This window comes from Anser anser, assembly GCF_964211835.1.
Source record: "Anser anser genome assembly, chromosome: 1".
NCBI lineage: Eukaryota > Metazoa > Chordata > Aves > Anseriformes > Anatidae > Anser > Anser anser.
In genome coordinates, this window is record NC_139720.1 from 213,098,622 (window position 1) to 213,121,826 (window position 23,205).

Consider the following 23,205-nt stretch of genomic DNA (forward strand, 5'->3'; position numbering starts at 1 on the left):
CGTGTGGCAGCTCAGCTTCAACCTGCTCAAGCACGAGCTGCTTTCTCTAAATTCATACGGAATTTCAAAGGAAAGAGAGGTTTCCTCTCTCTTCCCCTCTGTCTTACCCTAAACAGTTTCCAAACTGTTTAGGATGAGCTGCTATAAAATGGATCATTATAAAAATCGCTAATGGCAGGAACTGCACCAACAAAGAAAACCAACTGGTGGGCAGAGCTCGAGGCAGATTCCTCCCAGATCTGGGAGGCTGATCATGCAAAGGAAGATCCAAACCCTGCTTTGCTGAGAGCAGACTCTGCAAGCACGCACCACCTGCAGCTCCTTTCCACTCCACTACCTGTTCAATACGCAATTAACTTTACAAAGTGCTGCACATGTCAACCGGGGCCAAGGTCAGGCAGGAAAACTGTTTCCTTTTCTAAACTCCAGATAGACCAAATGCTCTGTCCGCGGCTGCTCTCCTCATCTGGCTTGGACAGATTAAAATACCACCTCCCTGCTCACCTCTGCAGGTGCTTCCTTCCTTGCTGCAGGCAGCGGGTGAGCTGTGGGGAGCACAAGCTGGAAATATCCTTGCACTGGAAGTGCAAAGAAACCCCCCCTGCATATCCACGCTTGAGGAGCAGCCCTTGGCGTGACGTAAAAGTGTCAACCTGACAGCTGCAAAGAATTGCTTGATTTAAGGCAGTCACAGCTCCCCAGCTCGCCCTGACCTCCCCGCATAACTCTTCCTCTGCCGAACATAGGGCTCCCCTCGGCAGCCTGCAGGGAAGCATCTGGTGCCTTTTGAGGCTTTGCAGAGGACTGCAGGAGGGACCTTGGCCCCGCAGAAGACCCCTGTCCACCTAGGCTGGAAGAGGAAAGCCCAGGGGACTCCCCAGGGTATTCCAAATAGCTCCAACATTCATGCAATTGAATTACATCCGTGCATCTGTGGATACTCAAGCACACTTTCTTCCCTCCATAGCACTGGTCCCAAGGGCTCTGACAGGCCCACCATGGACCAGCGAGCTGGGTGACACTCCAAAATGAGCTCTGCACAGGCCGGGTCAGACCTCCAGACCACAGGATCCCCAAGTGGCTGATGCTTGCAGGCAGCTCCAGGTCCCTGTGGTGCCAGCCCTGCTCCACCAGGGCCACCCCGAGCAGGGGGCCCAGCCCCACGTCCAGGTGGCTGCTGGAGACCTGGTCCTTACAGCCCCAAATCACCAAGATGGGCTTCTGAGATAAAAAGGGCTTCAGCGCAAAGTCACGGGTTCTTCACCTCCTCTGACAGCACCCAGATTTCTGAGCAAACCATCCTCCATTCCCTGTGCTGTTCATAAAGAGATAATTCAGAGTGCTGGAGACCTGGTGTGCCTACAACGAGGGGATCAGGGGAAGATAAATGGTGCCCGCTGGTTAGTGTGACAATTTACTGTGACACTTCAGTGTGACACTTTTTATATAGCCATCCAGAGAGCAGATGTGGGAAGTCAGAGGAGATTTATCCTTATCTGGAGGCTCAGTGTAGAGGTCCCTCTGTTCTGATGTTTGGTCTTGTTATGAACCAAGCAAATAAGATGTTAAGCCTAGTTGGACTATTAGAACCAGAGCACGATCCTAAATAGCTGCTGTGCCCAGGATGATTGCAGCTGACATCTGTTATTTTATATAAATTGCTTAAATACACTTCTAAATAAAACAACAAAACTCAATGGGTAATATCAAGTGCTGTAAACATCTAAATGTGGCTGGTTAGATTCACTTTTTCCTCTTCTCTCCATTAGAGGGAACATTTTCATCTTGGGACTTGCAGATAATTCCGAGATAACCAAAGAAGTTAATTCTCATGGAGTTTACTAAGAAAAACAAACCATCCAAGCGCCCTGTCCATTTTGTGGTTGCAACCAAATGTCAGACTCGAGTCCCCTGAACTTGACCCATATTGTTAATTGCTCTGGTACAAAGCATAATTTTTTTTCCCAGCCATTAAGGAGACTATTCCCGATAATAAAATGTAAACAGAGAAACTTCAAAGAACAAAATGAATGCCATACAGTAACTGTGTTTTACATGAACACTAGATTGCTGGTAGAGAATTTCTCCTTGAAAAATATTTTCCATTACTCTATGTGGTCTGGTGAACAGCTTAAGTGCCCTGGCTTACCTTTAGGAGACTTAGATAAGCTGAGAGATCTCCCTGCACAGAAATACGCTGATCCTCTTCTCAATTTCATCCTTTTCTCCTCAAAATGATCCTGGTCAGCCTAATGAGATTGACCTTGTTTCTTGTTGCTTATATCCTGCTAATACTTTTGAAAGCTTCTCTCAATGGTGTGTATATTGGATAAAGTACAGGAGAATAAAGGAATCATAGAGAATAAGCTGAAATGCTCCAAAGCCAAAAATCCAGCACGCAGGGGCTGGCACTTCAAAATGCCTTTCAGGCAGCTACATTCAGTAGTGAGACTTGAGTGTCCGAGTGACTGATGTCTTTCTGTGCCTTTTATTCTTTTTCAGCCCAGAACAGATGTTTATTCCCAACTTTATAACTGACATAAATGTATAATTAGGGTAGATAAATGAATGGGTCCAGGAATTCACCACAATTTTTCTTAAACAAAAATTCCACCATCTCCTAGCACAACAAAAGAGATTCCACAGATCTCAAATCTCCTCCAAACTTTCCTTCTTGCCTAGGTCCCACGTTATATCAGATGCTCCCATGCAGACAGGCACCTCATTGGAGAATCATCTCATGAAACTTCAGGCGACTGCAATGAAGATGTCTACATCTGAGTTAACTTGGCATCATCTTGCTGATGGATGTGTGCCAGGAAGAGAAAAACAGCTGCATACCCTCTGTTATGCTGGTTTTTACCCTGGTGTGGGGTACGAATATATGAACTGCGTTTTACCTGGCTTGCCTCTGAGCTCCAACTAGACTAATTCTGGATTATAACCAAATCCAAGAGTGGTTCTGCTGGGTTTCCTCCTCAGGGATTTTCCAATGTTTCAGCTGAGGCTAGGTAACAGAGCTATGATATGTCAGAAATCCAGTGGCGGTGGGTTTATATTTATCATTGCCCTGTAACTAGGACTGACACAAAAAAGATTAAAGTAATAAAACCCAAAATAGATCATTTCTTATAGGATTTTTTTTTTTTTTTTTTAAGGACCAAAGTTTTCAACTAGGATTTGCCATGACAGGATAAAGTACATTTTCAGACTCAGCTTCTTAATGGGCTACATCTGCTTAATGTAATTTTGCATCTGAACTGTGTGTCTTGTCAGATGCAAGCACAGTCAGGGCTGCACTCAGCAGTACTCACTTTCGCTGGAATCAGATAAACTCAGCCCGATAAATTAGTTTTACTGCTCTCAGTATCACCCTGTTATCATTGTGAGTGATTTAGTCTGGGCTTCCCAAACTTCCCCATTCCTTCCCAATGAAAGGAATTGAACCTCCAAAGTCATATATACATATATATATATATCTTTCCCTCTCTTTCATTTTCTTTCTCTCTTTTTCTCCTTCTCTCTCTCTCTCTCTCTCTCTCTCTCTCCAATGACATGCTGTATGAAGTAGTTTGGTTACATTTTTTATAAGTGCAGTTTTTTTTGCTCAAAGGGAAGTTATTTAATTAAGAAATTGTGACTTGGTTCTCAGCTGGTGTAAATCAGCAGCAGTGATTTATACCAGCTGGACATATGAATTCTGGTGTTTGGTAGCAGACTTTAGAAGGCTTACCTTGTAAAGTGCATTGGACTGTGCATTATATTAGCTACAGGAGCATTATGTAAAAATGCAGTTATGTTTGACACCATCTTTTTTTCATATCCTTTATATCCCCACATTGTCTGCATGGTTAAACCAGAGGAAAGATGGACTTGTTGTTGCAGAACAGAGCAGGAACTGGGTGATAATGGTCTAAGCTCCCTCTTACATCACGGGCAAGTCTGGAAGCTGAGGTGCTGAATATCCCATTCGAGGTACTGACAGCTCACAAGCCCAGCTGGAGCCCACGGTGCTTTACGGGGATCTAAGGGGCCTCCAGGGGCAAGTGGAGCTGTGAGAGATGCAGCCTACAGGTTGGAAGCTCAAGAAGGAAGGAGGTGGGAATAGGTGGGAATACATTTGGAAATGTATTTCATTTCCTCAGGAAGACCGACAGATCTGTTCCTGTGGCAAATGGATTAAAGGAGTGACAATAAATACACGGACCTCTGATTAGGGGCATCTTAGATCCCAGAGAACATCTGCTCCTCTTACAAGGCTAGCTATGTCTGGCAGAGGGTTAGAAAAAGAGAGTACACTTGGGACTGGCAATGGCCTAAACCACCTGGTAAACTTGCCCAGATTTTGTCTATCAGAACTGAGAGTTGTAGGGGAGGTGGCAAGTTCTGGTAAGCTGTGAGGACTAGAGTTTGCACCCTGGTTTTCCAAGCATATACGCCTTTTGGGACATTCTTCTTCTGTCTTCAAGAATGACTGCAAATCTGTCCTCTGTCAATACCTTGTGATCTCAGTGGCCAGTTCCAGTGAACTTCGTCAGGGGGCTGATGTGTCAAGAGCATCAAAGGTGGGAGATATCCCGTCTGCCCGGGTGTGCCAGCTCTGTTGCTGACTTAGTTCACCCTGCAGTCCCTCTATAATCAGTGATTAGAAATTAGCATTTGTGTGCCTGTTTCATCCTGGTGTAAAATAGCCCAGAAACGCACACTGTCAGGGTACTCCAGTTATACTCGCTGTACTTCGAGGAAAAACAAAGTAACTGTACTTGTTGTAGAGCGAGGTAAATTCATTTAGTAATAATAACCCCATACTCTTGGAGCTGACGCCCTGTCTCTATTCTGGCTAAACTTATTGAAATATGGTAAATCATCAGCATAATGTGTCAAAGAAAGGCATTTCTCTATGAAACACCAATTCATTTTCCTGCTCTTCGTTATGTTCACTTATAACCAGGGCTTCTTAAGTGTGTGCTTGAGAGTGGAAAACCATATTATTCTTCAAATGTGGAGTCTCAGCTACAGCTGAACTTTCTGTTTGGACTTTGACCAAGGTGCTGGGCTTAGATCCCAGTTCTGGAGCTACCAGATGGACCACATTACTCTCACTTACAGAACCCTATCAGACAAACTGTTTCGACCAGAACAGGTCTGCTGCTCCTGGAAGGTGTGAGGTACTAATGAGCCATTGTGTTCCTGCTGCCGGTGCCATGCTTCTTCTGGTACTTGTCCCAGCTGGCATTGTAGTTGTTTCTTACCTTCCTTGGATCAGAGGAATGGGGAAGGGTCTAGCGGAGACACAGCCCTGCTAGCAGATGGGGTAAGGCCAGTTGGACGTGCCTAAATGAGGACCACTGGCATCTCAGCATCACAGCAGCCTGAAGGCTTCATATGGAAATGTCTCAGCCCAGCCAACAGGCAGTGCCAAAGGGAGAGACGTGTTGGAAATCACACTCCTTTCTTGGACTCAAGTGCCTAAGTACAGCCCCAAGATACCTGCGTCTTTGTCTGCACTTGACCAGTAAACAGAACAGGCTGGATCCTTTTCACTGGCCCCCAGGGCAAGTGGCACAGAAGAACTGGCAAACAGATGGCTTTTATCCCCTGAATGGATGGCTTCAATCATCCTGACTTTTGTCAATGATCCTTGCCCTTTGTTGGGATGACCCAAGCTGGGACATTGTCTGGTCTCACCAGCTGGTATGGACCTCAAACACAACAGGGAGAAAGTTAAGATTTGAGCAGTCTGGAAGATCATGGGACAGATCTGGAGCCATTGCTCTGGCTGTAGCTGGCTCATTAACACAGACACAGCTTTGAAGGCTTAGGACTGGGTCCCCTTTGCTTATTTTCCTTGTCCCGGTGCCTTCCAGGAGACCTACAGATTACAAATCCAACAGACAGATCTCAGGCAGTGATCCTGGGCCAGCCACAACATGGTCACGGGTCTGTAGAGAGAGAAACAACCTTTTATTTGGACTAATAAATGAATAAATAAATAAATAAAAGTTTCTCTCACAAAAACACCAAGTTGTTGACCACAGGCAATGAACCACTTTCATCCTCACTGGTGACATCAGGTCAGGTTTGGCTTTACTCATTTACCTTCTCGCTTAATAAGTTGAAGTCTGAGGCATGAGACTAAGAAGTGGTGGGTCCCATACTACCTTCAGGTTCTCCTGAGCTGCTGCTTTTCGTCCATAGGTTTTTTCCATCCACTTTGATGAACAAGCAGAGAGGATGTATGTCCGGGCAAGCCTTGACACCCCATGGTAGGCCTACGAACAATGACTGGGACTCAGCCTGCATGCGCTTGGAAGGGCTACAGGAAGAAGAGCCAAATCCCCTGCCAGAGTAAAAGAAGCATGCATCACTCTTGGGAGGTAGTAACAGAGGTCACAAAAGCCCCTTCCTGCTATATCTCCCATGGGACAGAAGAATAAGACAACTAACCGGGAAGGGCTAGCTGCAAACTTCTTTTTTTCCTCTCTCTCAGCTATGGCAGGAAAACTCTGTACCTCCATTACACTTCTTTACCATGTACGAGATCCCTTAATATGCTGCTCAGAGAGAGGAGTGAATGATGAGGACCAGAGGCTGGCCCCAAATGCCTCAGGAGCTGGTAGCTTCACTGTCTTTCCAGCTCAGCTAGCTTTGGGCACAGGGTTTCAAGAATAAACTCCTAAGAGGTTCATTGCATGGGGCTCACCTAGGTCACAGAGGTCTTTACTTCAGCTTGAAGCCTTTGCACCTTTGTCTGAGACAGTGGAAACATGCTCAGGTATCGCAAGGTGAGGGCTGCAGGGGAAGCAGAAGCCTCTCTATCATGAGAAGCTGGATGGAGGACTGGGGAAACAGCCCACAAGACCTTCACGGCACCACCAAACCTTGCTAGTGTCCAGTACTGAATGCCCTGCAAAGAGGGTGCAAAAGTGTGTGTTTGATGGTGTGGCCACCCACCTCATCATGCTTTACATCTGTGGGAAAGTATCTGCAATGGGCTCAGGAGTGCTGGTTGGCTCAAGGCAGAGCTCATTGCACAGCCTGTGTGGGGTTTGTAAGCATATGAAGTCAGTCATGACCCGGGTGTAGAATTGAGTGGGAAGTCAGGGGCCTGACATGACCATGCTGCTTTGTGTGTGCAAAAAGGCAGGTAGTGGGTTTAAAAGTGGGCTGGAAGGCACAGGGCTGGGAACCACCGAGAAAAGAAAGTGCAACAATCAAGGGAAAGAAGGGAATGAAGACACTGATTGCCTCTCAAGGCTGTATTTTAAAATGTCACCTGATTGGTTTTCAAGCCAGAAAGGTTTCAGGTCCAGTGAGTTTCCAGTAATGACGGTAAAATAGGGAGGAGCATTGAAAGGAATTTGTAAACTTTGTATTTCTTTCCCAGTATTTTAAAGTTTCATGAAAAGGACTTTTGTCCTTCCTGGCTTGAAATCAAACTTGGGAGTAAAACTTGTCTATGTTCAACAAGAGAAAAGATTTTTTTTTTCTCGGCAAGATTTCCCATACTTGGGTTTGTGACACTGGAGGCTTTTTTTAGGAAGAAACATTTCTCTGTGTTTATGCAAAATTTCATGTTTCACACATTTTCCGGTGTGGAAACAGCCCTTTTGTGGGCAGAGTCCCCAAAGCCATAGGCTGTCAGTCCCAGGAGGGAATGAGACATTTATAATCAAAATACAATTTTGCCACTTCCACCATTTGAAGATAGCATTGCAAAAGGCATGGCCATCTCCCAGCTGATACATGTTCCATCAGCTGGAGCAGCACAACCACAGGCCAAGGACTCTTTTGGGTCTGCTCTTCTCCAGCCACAGCTAGTGCTACCTGTAAGATGTGCAGTACTGTGTTCATGGAGCTCCCATTGCACCGCATTGTTATAACATGACCCAGACCATGAACCATCCATTGCAGCCTTTACACCACACCACAGACTGCAGACAACTAGAAAACAAGAGGATGAGTTAGCAGGCTCATAGATAGGTAGGGAGCACCCTGCCCCTACTAGTAATGCAGCAAAAGCTGGAACTGTCTCCTGGCCTGAAACATTTGTTAAAGAAGTTGTAATCAAGCCTGGGGTTTCTGTATGGTCGCACTCAAAGAGCTGTAGTCAACGGCTCAATGTCCACGTGGCGATCAGTAAAAAGTGGTGTTCCTCAGGGGTCAGTATTGGGACCGGAGCTATTTAACATCTTTGTTGGTGACATGGACAGTGAAACAGAGTGCACCCTCAGCAGGTTTGCCGAAGACACCAAGCTGTGTGGTGCGGTTGGAACACTGGAGGGAAAGGATGCCATCCAGAGGGGCCTGGACAGGCCTGAGAGGTGGGGCTGTGCGAATCTCATGAGGTTCACCAAGGCCGAGTGCAGAAAAGCACCAGAAAACAAAGCGTGCCCCGGGCTGCAGCAGCAGCAACGTGGCAGCAGGGCGAGGGAGGGGATTGTCCCCCTGGGCCCCGCTCTCGGGAGGCCCCCCCTGCAGCGCTGCGTTCAGCTCTGGGCCCAGCACAAGGACACGGAGCTGCTGGAGCGGGCCCGGAGGAGGCCGCGAGGATGCTCAGGGGCTGGAGCAGCTCTGCTGTGGGGCCAGGCTGAGAGAGCTGGGGGTGGGGGGCCTGGGGAAGAGAAGGCCCCGGGGAGAGCTGCCAGCGGCCTGCCAGGGCCTGCAGGGGGGGCAGGGAAGCTGGGGAGGGACTCTTTGTCAGGGCTGGGGGGACAGGACGAGGGGCACCGGCTGGAGCCTGGCAGGGGGGAGGCTTCGGGGAGGCGTTGGGAAGAAATTCTTCCCTCTGAGGGCGCTGAGGCCCTGGCCCAGGCTGCCCAGAGGAGCTGGGGGTGCCCCAGCCCTGGCAGTGCCCAAGGCCAGGCTGGGTGGGGCTGGGGGCAGCCTGGGCTGGGGGCTGGGGGCCCTGCCCATGGCAGAGGGTTGGAATGAGATGATCTTTAAGGTCCCTTCCAACACGAGCCATATGATTCTATGACTTTATAGAGGTTTTTCAAGAGAAGGAGACGTGACTTCATCATGCTAGCAAGTGTCAGAGAAGGAATCGTGCACCAGAGTCCCAGAGGCACTCAGGAATCCAAAATATGCAGAGCCAGTCAGTGACAGGACTGCTGGAACAGGGAAAGGCGTAAGTATAGCGTGGCAGCTTGATCCAACACTAGTCCTGGAGACTCACTGGCAATACAAGCTGAGCACCACCAGCTTTCAAGGGATTTGGTGAATCCAACTTAATTTCCATGTGTCTTCTGATGAAATCTGTATTGAAGTCATTATGATAGCATGGGCTTTTCCAGATGTGACAGTAAATGTCTGCAGGCACACTTTTAACAGTCTGCAGGGCTAGGAAGACATTTTATGATCTAGGTGGACGAGGCTGTTTAATGTCTGAGGAAAAAAAATAATGGCAAAGAGCTGCCTAACAAGCCGTTTTCTGAGTGATTGCTAGCCAGGCTAATGTGTATTTTGTCATAAACCAGCTGGGACATTTGGGATGTATTAGCCAACTTTTGCATAACATATGCACAAAGATCTTCAGAAGATATAACTGCTATATTATTATGTTGTACAAAACTATTGAGTTACATGGTAGAAAATTTGCATTTCTATAACGAGGTAACCCTTGTCACTAGTGGGGACACGGTTCATGTGAAATGCATAGGTTTTGAGTGTGACATTTGTTGATGATATTTCATCTGTATTTCCCTTTCTTTCCCATCTGCAAGATAAGGTCTTTATTCCCCTCTCAGCATGAGGATCATTCAGATATTACAGTAATGAGAGACAGACACTTACCTCCAAGAGACTGGGCCCAGCCCATTTCCAGTGACATGAGACCAGGGGCTGTTTCCCTGTAGTCTTGGCAGTGCTGAGTCTGCCACTCCCTTGTGGAATAAGACAGTTTTGTAATAACCTTGTCGGGGAATGGCGTTGCCTGTGTGAATGACCTATGGAAGGGGAAGCCAGAAGACATGGTGGGCTTCTCTTCTGGGGTGACATTGCACTTGGAGGTGGGCAATGCTGCTGCTGTTGCATTTGATGAAGGAGAGCTGGGCAACCACCTACTTTCAGATTGCATTATAAAGCTGAAGAAGGTCCTTGTTGCTTCTAGGTCATGCAGCAGAGCTGGTCTAAAAATCCATGATTTTTTATTTATTTTTTTTCCCAGATTCTCAAGGAATACCTTCACTGCTAAGTCAGAGAGGTCCAGACCACAAGCCTGAGCACTGGCTGTCCACACTGCCTCATTGTTAGCTCCCTCCCAAGCCCTGCTTTCAGGGAGAGGAGAGCCGAGGTGTTTGGACACAAGCCATCCTGTGACACTTGGCCTCAGGGCCAGAGAACAGGCCCCGGCCAGCTTTATTTAGTAGAGGAGGTGTTGGTGATGAGACTGCACCACTTTTGGCTCCTTCTGCCCGGCGCAGTCCTTCAACACTGTCCCGGCAGGCTTTGCACCTTCAAACACCCCCACAAGTCTTTATGCCACATCTCAGAGCTCGTAACACCTACCCTCACTTTCTTACTATAAAAACATTGCTCTGGCAGGCTGCAGCACAGCCCACTTAATATTTCAGACACTTTGAACTGAACCCCTCCAATAATTGCTATGAACTAGGGCCATGGGGCATCACACAGGGCCCAGAGGGGGCCCGAGGCCAAATGCCATGTACTGCGGACCCGGCAGTCTGCTGATGCAAACCAGGCCGTGCAAATGGGCTTCAAGGCTAGATTGGAGCACAACCCTCCTTGCTTTAATGCTACAGGGGAGTTTGTTGTGGATTAAGGGGAGCTGTGCCTTTAGGAGGCAAAAAGATCTTTGCCAGTGCAGACGTTGGAAATACTTGGTCAGACATGCAGTCATCTGACCGACTTCCCTGCTTACCTTCATGGGATGAAAATCATGCCTCAGCGAAACCTTCCTTTGGAAAGACACGTGGCAATAGTCGAAACCCAACAAGTCTCCATAAATACCTCTGGTTAGGTCCTGAACACGACAGAGCCATTTAATAGGGTTATCAAACGCAAGGTGAGCCACAGCAGCCAAATGTGAGGTCATTCATGTCAGCTCAGCTTACCATGCAGAAGTGTCCAACTTCTGCCTGCCCTGCATGGAGAATATGCGCTGGGATAGTTCCTCCATCTCACCCAACATATGGCAATGTGTGCAGCTGCCATAACCGGGCTGTGTGTTTGAGCCCCGGCACCCAGCTGCTCACAGATGATGGGTTGCATCTCCACGAAGGGCCAGCAGATGTTGACTGCTCTACGAGAAAGAAAACCCAGCTTGTCCTTAATCCAGAATGCATGGGTTCAGCATTCCAGGCATACTTGGACACTGCTGCAAATATTAGAGCAAACCTCTAGGTCCCTACGCAGCATGAGCACGAGTATCTTGTTATATATACATAAAGATCTCATGCCAAAATACTTGTGGTCTAAATCTGTTTGATAGCTTGGATGAGGTCTATGGGAATATGAGTGACTTGACTGTGTAAGAAGGGGTAAATAGGTGCCTCATGCACCAACTTAGCATAAAATTATGGACACACTTTGGATTCTGTGCGATCAATAAATAAGTGACTGAAAGGTCACTATGTAACAAGACATCCCTTGCTTTGACTTGAGGAATCTGCATCTCTTCATACAGATCTCATTGCAAGAAGTTACTCTGGAGATGGCGGGTCAGGTAGGGCAAAGAAGGCAGGCTTGCCAGCTGAAATACCAGGTCAGATATCACCCTGCAAAGTTTGGAAGTGGTGTTCCTTGGTCAAACGATATGAGAGGCTTGTGAGGTCTTCAGAGATAACAGAAGGGGAACCAGCTCTCAGTGAGCCTGGAGGAAGAAGCAGCTCTTTCACCACCCACCTCACTGATGACAAGATATCACGGGGAACAACTGTGGCTTGTGTAAGATGGACATAACTAAATTTACTGACTCCAGGCAGGGAGGGGATACCAGTTTTTCACTGCTGTCAAACCAGGCTGGAATTGAACTAGCATCTAAAGTATATCACAGCAGACTAACAAGCCCCTGAATGTCTCTCTTCTGTTGAGCACTCAGTTCTCAGAGGCCACAGGTGTTATTGCTATAATAAACATTGATGTTAGCTCTGTATCTGCCAGGTATGTTGTACTTTACAAATGCCACACGTATTTCCAGCCTTTAGGAATTTTCCCAAATCCTACCCATTCGAAACAGAGCCCACAGCTGCTTCCACTGCAGAAATCCAGCTGCATCTTCTATTGTGCCTTCGCAGTGATTATCTGAAGATTTTCCTTCAGTTTTGCAGAGCTGCAGCTTATATTATCTTGACCTTTGAAGCACAAAGAGAAAGAAGAAAATAACAGGGCACAATGTCTCCTTTAACTATTATTCCACCAGGGCTAGCCAAGCTACTGAAAGGGAAATCCCTACACAAATTAAGGAAATTCAGATATTTCTTTCATTCTAAGAGGCATTCTTGACAGAGCCAGGGCTTGTTTCCAAAGACATGGCTGCATTCCAGCATCAGAGAAACTTTATTATGCAAATATTGACCAGTGTTGAAGGAAACAGCAATAAAAAACTGTCAAAGGTGACAAAAGTTAGTGAGTTTGGGCTGTAACATCTAAAGGCAAATTTTGGGAGCATTGTTTCACTGCTTAGATGGCTTTTGCAAATATAGGGTAACAGTGGATGGTCTGTGTTCATTTCTTTTTCTTTCTTTCTTTCTTTCTTTCTTTCTTTCTTTCTTTCTTTCTTTTCTTTTCTTTTCTTTTCTTTTCTTTTCTTTTCTTCTCTTCTCTTCTCTTCTCTTCTCTTCTCTTCTCTTCTCTTCTCTTCTCTTCTCTTTTCTTTTTTCTTTTCTTTTCTTTTCTTTTCTTTTCTTTTCTTTTCTTTTCTTTTCTTTTCTTTTCTTTTCTTTTCTTTTCTTTTCTTTTCTTTTCTTTTCTTTTCTTTTCTTTTCTTTTCTTTTCTTTTCTTTTCTTTTCTTTTCTTTTCTTTCTTTCTTTTCTTTTCTTTTCTTTTCTTTTCTTTTCTTTTCTTTTCTTTTCTTTTCTTTTCTTTTCTTTTCTTTTCTTTTCTTTTCTTTTCTTTTCTTTTCTTTTCTTTCTTTTCTTTTCTTTTCTTTTCTTTTCTTTTCTTTTCTTTTCTTTTCTTTTCTTTTCTTTTCTTTTCTTTTCTTTTCTTTTCTTTTCTTTTCTTTTTTTCTTTTCTTTTCTTTTCTTTTCTTTTCTTTTCTTTTCTTTTCTTTTCTTTTCTTTTCTTTTCTTTTCTTTTCTTTTCTTTTCTTTTCTTTTCTTTTCTTTTCTTTTCTTTTCTTTTCTTTTCTTTTTTCTTTCTCTTCCTCTTCTTTCTCTTCTTTCTTTTCTTTCTTTCTCTTCTTTCTCTTCTTACTTCATTCTAATTAGGGAAGTTTTGGTCCTGGAAATGATGACGAAACCCCCAGTGAATGCACAGAATCCTGTTATTGTCCAGGACTTAGTCACATAATGATCCAAACAATGATCCAACACGTAGAACCAAAACTAATAAAGACCTACCTGGCAGGAACATGAGAGGAGCATTATGCATTATGGACCGGCCCCAGGAATGAGAGCGCTCAGTGGAAGAATATTGGAAAAAGATGGGAACTCCACCTCCAGTGAATCTGATGGAAAAGTCAAAAGGAGGCCCAGGAATGATGGAGCAGGAACTCGGTAATGATATACAAGTTGTAAGGTTTGAGGCAAAAGTCAGGGGTCACACAGATGAGGGTTTAAGTTACACATTGGCGAGGGCGAGCCAAGAAGTCTAAATATTTGCAGCTTATGTGCAGAGGGGCCAGAGAAGACACGAGGATACAGCAGAATCCCGCAGGCTGTGTAGGTGCGAGTCAGGGCAACATCTTGCCCGTAAAATGACTTAATCTGCCACCACAGCAGAACTGAATTAAATCTTCATGAGCTGGGGAGACACGCTTGAAAATTCATCTCTATCCAGAATCCATTTTTCCATACAAATGCACTGATGTAAGAATGACTACCTTAGACCAGGTCACAGATAGTGTCCTGTGCCCAGACATAGGCAGAGAGAAATGTTTGAAAAAGTGGTTATAAAAGCAAGCAATGACTCCTCTTTCATTTGCAATACCCTCCTAGCCTCTGACACCAGCCTAAGGTACAATTTTATTGTATTCATGTGCAAATATACAGGTCCCACATTTCATCCTTGGGAATTCCCAAAAAAGCTAAAGGAGAATTTGGCCCTGAGATGAAGGTTGTTTTAATTTATACTGTTTTTCTGGCTACTTTTCTCCTCCTGTTAGACATGCCAGCTCTAAGCCATGTCCTCCTCAGCAATATAGACACTATCTGATGGCTCTGTATGATCTCCTTATTTATTCAAAAACGACTTCTCCCTTTTCCCCTCATTCTCCCCTTATCATACATATTACCAGTAGTATAGACAGTGTGGAAAATAAGATATATATCCCAGCTTTGAGTTGGCATATAAATCAGAGGACAAGAATGGGTATTGCTTCTAAATACTGTCACCTAGACAAAAGTAGTTGTCCGTGCACCCTCAGCAGTTCATCTTCAATATCTGACTGTGGTGGACAAACTCTTTAGTTTTCAGTCTTTTTCCATTGGCTATAGAGACAGTATAGATGGGTGCTGCCCCAAATGCTGACTAATTTACCATAACAACTATTGAATTGGTCCAAAAGTTCACAGAGGGCATGGGCTTTCCATGACCCCTGTACTCCCTGTGTGCGCATAGGGTCAAATGGGTGTTCAACTATGTGATGCCACCTTGATCAACATATGATATTGCTCACAGGGTTTGACATCTGGGAGTGGTTTCAGTGAAAAAAAAACAATGATTTCAGAACATCACAGCTCCTTCAAAACCAGCCTGGAATTCACGGAGCCTAGCTGAGACTGACAAAACATGGCATCGTATTTGTTGTCCCTGCCCAAAAGCCCTATTAAGGTGCGAACCAGGAGTTTGCCCCTGAAAACTCCTGGTTTGAGGCTGTGATGCTGCTATAGGTTTGCAGTTTGCTTACTAAAGAAACATTGCTCTGCCTGAGATGATGCTGGTCCCTGTGTCTCTGCAGAGGTGAGATCTCTGGTCTCCTCAAGGTTCAGGAAAATGGGGTGAAAAGGTTCATACTGAGCCTCAGTAAATGCAGTGAAATAAAATAGATGCTGGTGCCTCTTTTCCGAGTTTCTGTGTTTCCCAGTGCTGCACCTCAAGAACCAGCAACGGGAGATGCCAGTCCATCTCTCCATGGCTCTCTTTTCCCATCCCCACCTGGTTTATTTAGACAGAGGTGGCTGAGCTGGCTCTGAGGAGGACTCTGTCCAGCCTGACGTGGTCTCAGCAGAAAGGGGAACCAGCAAAAAAATGCTTTATATTTGAGGATAGGCAGGCACTGAATGAAACCCCACAGCTGATGCCTTCTCCAAACAGTCTGCAGTGAGTGGGGGCCCAAATCTGCAAGCATGCCCCCAGGAAGATGAGATTTAGAGAGGAAAAGGTAAAGGGATAGGGATTGCTTCTTCCTATGTACCAGGCACAACGTGGTCCAGGGAGCTTTAGGAATAAGAACAACACACACATACACAAAACAAAAAAAAAAAAATGAAGAGGAATTTAGACTTGTTAAAGCCTTTTCCTTGCTGGGCCTGTCTGGCAGAGCCTGAGTTTGAAAATACCAATGTCTTTTCTTGTCACTCTCAGCTCTAATTTATTATTTTTTTAAATCAATAAATATCCCTCCACTCCTCCATCTGGAGGATTCCTCCTTCATCCCACCACTGCCAAGCTGATCAGAGCCACCTATGCAATGCCATTTGATCCAGAACATATTTCAATCTTGGCCCGTTCTCAGCCTCATAAATTCCTGACATGATTCGGGAGGCGTTTCTGTTGGAAATAGCTCTCTGCTCCGCTGTCGTATTTATAGAGATTGCTGCTGCCTCTGATCTGAGGCCAAACATTAGGAATAATTGCAGCAGGAAGTAGGACAGAGCTCGACATATTGTTTGTCTGGATTGTTTTAATTTTGAGATCATGGAAGTACCCCCAGTTGCTGAAGTTAGGAGCACAAAAAGGAAGCATTGTTCAGGAATTTTCTCTCTATATATTTTTTGTCTTTTTATTGCTTTTGTTAGAGGCAAAGAGGGAATCATTATGCTTGCTGCTAAGGACAGGGAGGTGAATTAGATGTTGGTGACTTATTAATTCAGGAATCCTGTCCCTGCAGATTAGAGCAGAGGTTCCCACTTTTATATATATTTATATATATATATTTATTTTCTGCTTGTTGAAACAAAGCCAGGAAATGCACATGGCTCTGCACACACGTAAGGGTGTCTGTGTGTGCATGATGGGAGGGAGGGGGGCGCCGAGCTGTAGGTGGGCCCCCAGAAGCATCAGCCACAGCCACGCCGGTCAGGGCTGAAGCTGGACACGGACAAGTTGCTAATGCTGTCAGTCTGGAAGGAACCACACATCCAGCCGGGCGATGGTCTGCAATCAAGGCGTGAAGTCCTTGGCCATGCGGCTGAGAGCTGAGCAGGAAAGCTGTGGGACGTGCATGCCAGGAGCCTTCAGACACGCCGCGTCTGAGCTGGGGTAGCCGCGCTTGGAAGCGAGACACATGCACACGCTGGGAGACGGAGCTGGGGCCCGCTGAAGTCGATGGAAAAACATTTTTCACTTCAGTGACACCTGAGGTGCAGCTGAGAGGGAGGACGGGGAAAAGGACAGGGTAAAGTCCTCCCAATACGGATGCCAGGCAGTCTGTGAGGTGGAGCTGCGGGGCTCCTCTCTCTCCAAAACCTCATGCTGCATGGCAGGTTGAGGGATAAACACCTCCCACCCCTGTCTGACCATCAGTCATTGCCAAATTATCTGGGAAATCACTGAAGCACAGTGAGCTGATGAAGTGGGACCTCACTGCAGAGAAGCACTAGGCTTGTCTTCTCCCACTGCTGTGCTTTCCCTGTACCATTACTCTGACACGGCAGGGATTTAGCTTTGCATCAAGTTTACTGCCTTCAGAGTGCTTGAAGACTTGCTCAACCACCCCCATTTTCCCAATAGTTTTGGGAAAAGAGGAGAATTGACCTGGGCCATGGTGGTTCAAGCCTACCCTTTTTGCTGGTTGACTTATCCAAGCTGCCACAAGTTCAGAGGACAAAATCATCCATGCTTCCAGCAAGAGCTACAACCATATTATCTCAACACAAGGGAATAATAAAGGGCTCTAGTCAGAGAAAAAAAAAAAAAAAACAAAACAAAAAACAGCAAGAGCCAACAGCTGGGAGCTACAGCCAAAAAAACGTTGGTTATGAGCAAGTGGGCCTTGTAAATTGGAGGGGGAGCTGACAGCCTGTGGCAATCTATCAAGGAATGGTTAAAGGGCTGGCCAATCATTAGGGTACCTTCAGGAAAAGGTACTTTAAACAAATCAGTTTAGTTACGAGGTGAAAGCGCCTGGTGTATGCTAGGCAGGAGATCAAATTAAGGGTGTGAGGGATTCTGCCACCCTTAAAATCTCTGCACAATGCCAGGAAGCACTCGTCCACTTCTTAAGCTGATAGAGAAAATGGAAATTAAGCCATCCCAAATTGCTTTAGGATTTGTCAGTGGTGTTGTACATTTGCATTTCACAAGCAGCATGTGAAATAGTGGAGACACAGTCCTGAAAAATATAGCCGAGGTAGGAAAGAGATATGGAATATGTGTCCTGCTTAATAGGGGCAAGAAAGCAACTGTCCTGTCTGGCTGCTGGCGTGAAGGTGTCTTTGGTAGCCTCCATTACGTTTCTAACAGTCAGCAACACCCAGCACTGCCATTGCCTCAGATATTGAGTCTACAGCCTCAATAAAAAGTGCCAGGAACTGAAGGAGAATGGAAAATAAATGTCTTTTAAGGTCCTGGAACAGAACAAGGACAGATCTGAAACTGGTCTTGCTATATGCAGGCTCATTTGTTCCTTCCTGAGCTCCTGCATCTTCTCAGAAGTAGAACAGAGAGGCTACCTCTGGGCTAACCCAGTGCAGCCTTTCCTAAATTATTGCATGGGGAAAACTCTTGGACATGCAGTAAGAGATGCAGGTCTAAGAGTGGAATAAAAAGGATGGATTCATTGTGTTTTGCCCTCAGGGGGCTGAGACAAAGAAGGCTGTAAAGGAGGGCTATAGCAAAATGGGGAGGAAAGCAATTATTTTGAGTCTAACCACCTATCTGTCATTCCAGTAGCACCTTTCCATGCAGCTGACCACCTTAACCCATAGCTGTGACTGGACATTGTGTCAACCTGGAGTCTTTGCCACAGTTAATTCACAATAACCTCCCTCCAGGAGAAGTAACCCTGAAAAATTTAACAACCTCAGCATTGCCTTGAATCTTTTGAGTGCCCCCTGATGTATTTCAGTCTCCCTCAAAATCCGATGCTGGTCAAATATATTCCTTTTATTTAAAAAAAAAATAAAAAATAAGAATAATAGCAAAAGGGAAAACACAGAATGGACAGAGAAGAAGACTGGGACAGATGCCAGAAGATCTGATGCTAATCAGCTCCAGATAATGTTAAAAGTCCAATATCGCCCTCCCGGGGGACGGTACCCAGGACGCAGCGCCAGGAGGATGTCAGTGCTGAGACTCCAGTGCGCTGCCGAGGAAAGGGAATCTGCAAATATTTAGTCTGTCGGAAAGACTATTCCAATTAGCGGATGTTAGATCAAGGCCTGAAGGATTCTGAAACATGTAAGGGTTTGGACATGGCTTACCTAAGTCACACTAGGGTCGTCATTTACTTAAAACTATTAGTATCTGACAAGCATGTGCATCTCCGGGCACTTAAACAAGAAACTGCTTAATTGAGGCTAACAGTCATGGGATGGATCCCATTTATTGTGGATTCCTGCATCCCCAGAAAGCTGGATGAGCCTGGGCTGATTTCATTGCTTCTCATCCTCTGGAAAATGGCTTGTTCATAAATAAAACCCACCGTCATTATCTGAAATCAGGGAAGGATCCTTTGTCACAGAAGACAAGGTGTCATCACACATCTGCGTTATTGCTAGCTTCAGTCTGTCTGGTGGCCCTAATACAGCTGTGGTTAGACTCTGCTCGGTGCTCTGACAATGCTGCCCAAACCATCCTAGGATGCTAGCAGCTGTGAGCCCATGCACCGGGTCCTTTGGCTGTGCAGATCCTAAATGCTTCCAGACAAAGTGGAAAGGGGCAATATCCCATCCCACTGCAGGAGATGAAGGCTGGTGGGATGAACCAAGCTTTGGATGTGCCCTGGGCTGTCACAGAGTCCTGCTCTGAGAGCTTCAGGTGGCAAACCCTGGGTGAGATGAGCCCCTGCCAATTCTACCTGGTGCCTGGGCAGGTAAGGGACAAGAGGAGACGGAGAGCAACTCTCCAGTCCTCAGGGAGGCACACGTATTGCACTGTAAGAACAGCGGGCACTGGAGCTATGTTCCTGAGTCCTTTTGCGTCCCCAGCTCTGCAAATACTGAAAGTTTTGGCTTTTATTTTTGTTGTCCCTGTGGGGGGACTGGGACAAAGTTCTTTGATCAAGGTCACACCTAGGTGAGTGGCTGGTGGGCTGCTGATACACCAGGCTGGTCCTCACACCATCCCAGGTGCCCTGGGGAGATGGAAGGAGCCCTCTGTTTTTGTAGGGAGGCTCTGACCAGGCTACAGACGTGCAGTGAGGTACCGTGTCTGCTGAGCTCGTTCTCCAGTGACCACATTTCAGGCTGCTCCTAGCTACATTTTTTAAAGAACAGAAGTTTTAAAGAGGCTTATAGCAAATACCTGTTATGAAACGGGCTTTTAATAGCTGAGGCTGGAATAAAACCCTTCAAAGGTGACAGGAGAAACTGTTCAAACAGGACCAGACCTGGCTGTACGTGGTGTAACCCCAGGGTGTAGCTCCAGGACCAGGCCTGGCTGTGTGTATCTACAGGGTGTAGCACCCACCACAAATTTCAAAGCTTCATATCAGCTGGGATTATGGCCAAATTACAGACCTCTGCAGGCAGCCACAGCCAACGTTTCCCAGTTTACAGCTCTCTAGAAGTGTTATCTTAAACACTGACAGGGGCAGCAATAGACCCTCTTTCTCCCTGTGGCTGTGTGCTTAAGTCAAAGTTGGGTGCACGTCCATTTCTCAAGTACTCATTGGTTCTCTGACAATGACCCTCTGACTTCGGAAAGCAGGAAATTTATATGATAGAGCCCACCAGTTTTAGATAAACAGAACCCGATGGATCCTTTGTGCCAGATTATGTCTCAAAATATTGGGCTCAATGGATTTGCCCTAAGGTAAGTGCTGAGACGTTTGGAGATGAGCTGGGGAATCTGAGACACACTGGCCTGGCAGGGACGGTGCCATCTACCTGGCAGCCACGAGGAAGACCCAAAAACATCACAAAAAACCACACTGTACCAAGTCCAGCCAGACAAAACCAACAAGGGAAGGAGGAAAACTGAAGCACCCTGTTATATGAAAGTTCGAAATAATAACTCACAGTTTTGAAGCCGTTGGCCTCTTCTCTTTTGTGGTAGAGTATACACAGCCCTATAGAGAAGGACTTTCTGAGCAGGGTGTTTATTAATTGAGCTAAATCCAGCTGTTTAATCCTCATGCTGCATAGCAGGGGGAGTTTCTGGAGGTCTCCTCGCCATGCAGGGCTTGGGTGTTTATGAAAACGAGACATTCTGGAGGGAAACTTTCATCTGAATTTCTCAACAGGTGAGCCCCAAATGTGTTTTATGTTCCATTACCACTAAACACACAGCCAGGCCTGATTGATTTGATATCCTTTCTGGTCCATGAATCTGACAGATTGGAAGGGAAAGGAAAGGGATATTTTTTTTTTTCAATGCCATCTGTGCTTTCAGTGCCTTGCCGATGAGCACTTTTCTAGTCCACCCCATCCTCTGAGTGAATAAGGAAATAAAGTTTAGATATAAAGACAGCGATCAACAGATCAGACAGATGCATTTTCTAGTAAGATACCAGTTAGATAGCAGGACTATTTTTCTATACCAACTTCCAACAACCTACACTTGGTGTAAGGAAATTCAGGGGAGGAATCAGTCCCATCTCCCCAGACTTAAAACACTACCAAGAAATTACTCCCAGACCACACATTTTTCCCCTGCTTTCATGCTGCACCCCCCTTCACTTACCCTCAAGCAAATCTGCAGAACCAGATGCCAGAGCTCAAGCATAAACAGGGAGATTCAACACTCAGACCTGGTTGCTTCCTTTCCCATTGCAGTCCTCCCCTATTGACTATTTCCCACAATTAGGGGTCCCTGCTTTCCCCAAAATGCTTTAAACATAAGCAGGCTATCATATTACCCTCCCTTGTGTGGATGCTACCTTCAGACCTGTCCCCTTTTCCATGTGTTTTTTTTTTTGTTGTTTTGTTTTTAAGAAGAAAATTAAAAGCACAAATAGCTAATGATAATAAATCTCTTTCCCCTTTCACATTCCGCCACTCTCCCCTTAATATGTGTTTATGTTACATATTATTTACCAGTTTCACAGCAACGCTTTCTGAAGGAAGATTGGCCAAATATTTACTGGTTTTGAAGAATTATGAGACTAACTTGGATTCGGAGAGGTTTCCTCATCTCATTCTAGTCCATAGCTTAGCTCCTGAACGTGTAGGCAATGTAGGGACCACGGAGTAAGAAAAGACAGAGACGAGGTCTGGTTGTGGGCTGGACCAGAGACCTCACCCCTTGACTATTTTTAAATTCCCATGCACGTCTCGCAGTGAACTGGGGCTGACCTTTGTTTTTAGAACAGGAAACCATCCAGAATGTATTTCTTCTGGGGGTATGTGATATTTTGCATATATTCCAGTATCTGCTGCAGGCTCATGGCCCGTGTTCCTTCCGTGTCCCTCTGGTCAAGTCTCAGTGGATCTGTAATCTCTTACATCTGCGGCTGGAGCTCGTACTCGCAATGGGCAAATGTATTTGTGGCTTCAAAGAAATGCTTTCTCTTCTATGTCCTTTACTTCTCAGTGCACAGAACTCTCTTCCACGTTCATGTTTTGTTCCAAGGAAATGGTCCAGTCCTGAGAAAAATACCTGGAAAGTTATTTACACAGTCTCTAGCTCGTAATAAAGGTAAGCTCTGGTCTTTGGCTTTCTTCCTTCTCATCTTGTGTTTTTTTTTTGTTTTGTTTTGTTTTGTTTTGTTTTCCACTCCTTTTGCTTCTTTCATGCTGTGCAGCTATTTGGACATGGGTGCTTGAATCAGAGTGTCATGCTGGTCTTCAATGAAAGCATTCCTCCCTTCGGAAACGTCTTGCCAAGCGTTGTCTTTGCTTCCTTCGGCACAGTCTTAGCAAATAAAACTGCTGGTTCAGCTTTGCTGCTTGGTCACGGTCAGAGGGCGACACGCTGGGACAGGATTTCTCTTCCTGGGTAAATCGTGCAAAGTTACTGCAAGTCAAACAAGGTGCCTGCTGAAATGCTGCTTTGCTTTATTGCATTTCATCTGACAGTTCATCTGCCTCCCCTCGGCCTGAACACTTGTCTGCAGCGATGAGGTAGTTTGTGTGGTTTGCGATGAAAAGGTCCTTTCCTAGTTTGTTCCAAAATCTACTGGGGATGCTGTATATTTTCCTTGTCTCTGTTTGTTGCTTGGCCAGCATTTCCTTGCCTGTGCAACATCTGCTCACCAGACCTCAGATATCCGTGATCATGTTTGGCCAGTACGAGGCACCTCTAGCTTTCATGGTGTGTCCTTGAGAGTGCATCCGTTTCCAAAAATCTGGGTGTTGTGATTCAGCTGCATTTCTGTCCAGTCCATCTATCCCATGTGACTAGATCGTTCCTGTATTTCCAGCTGGTAGAACCTCTCTGTATCTTCATTTCCATGGCTTTTCGTGTGTCCTGTTGATATCTGGGTGAACTTTATGTCTGTCCTGAACTTTCTCTCTCACAGAGCTGCTTTTTCTATGCTCACAGATCTTGGTAGAGTTCTTGTGGGAGCATAAGGGTTGATGATTTACTGCTTTGGACAACTGGGGATGGCTGTGAAGAACTGCTCTCATCTTTTCCAAGAATTCACTAAAGGAGCTGTTTCCTGCCTCTTTCCCTCCCCAACCCCATTATCTTCCTTCTTCTAACTTATTTTACCCTATCTGCCACTTAAGGCCTCCACTTCTTCCAGCCACACGGTG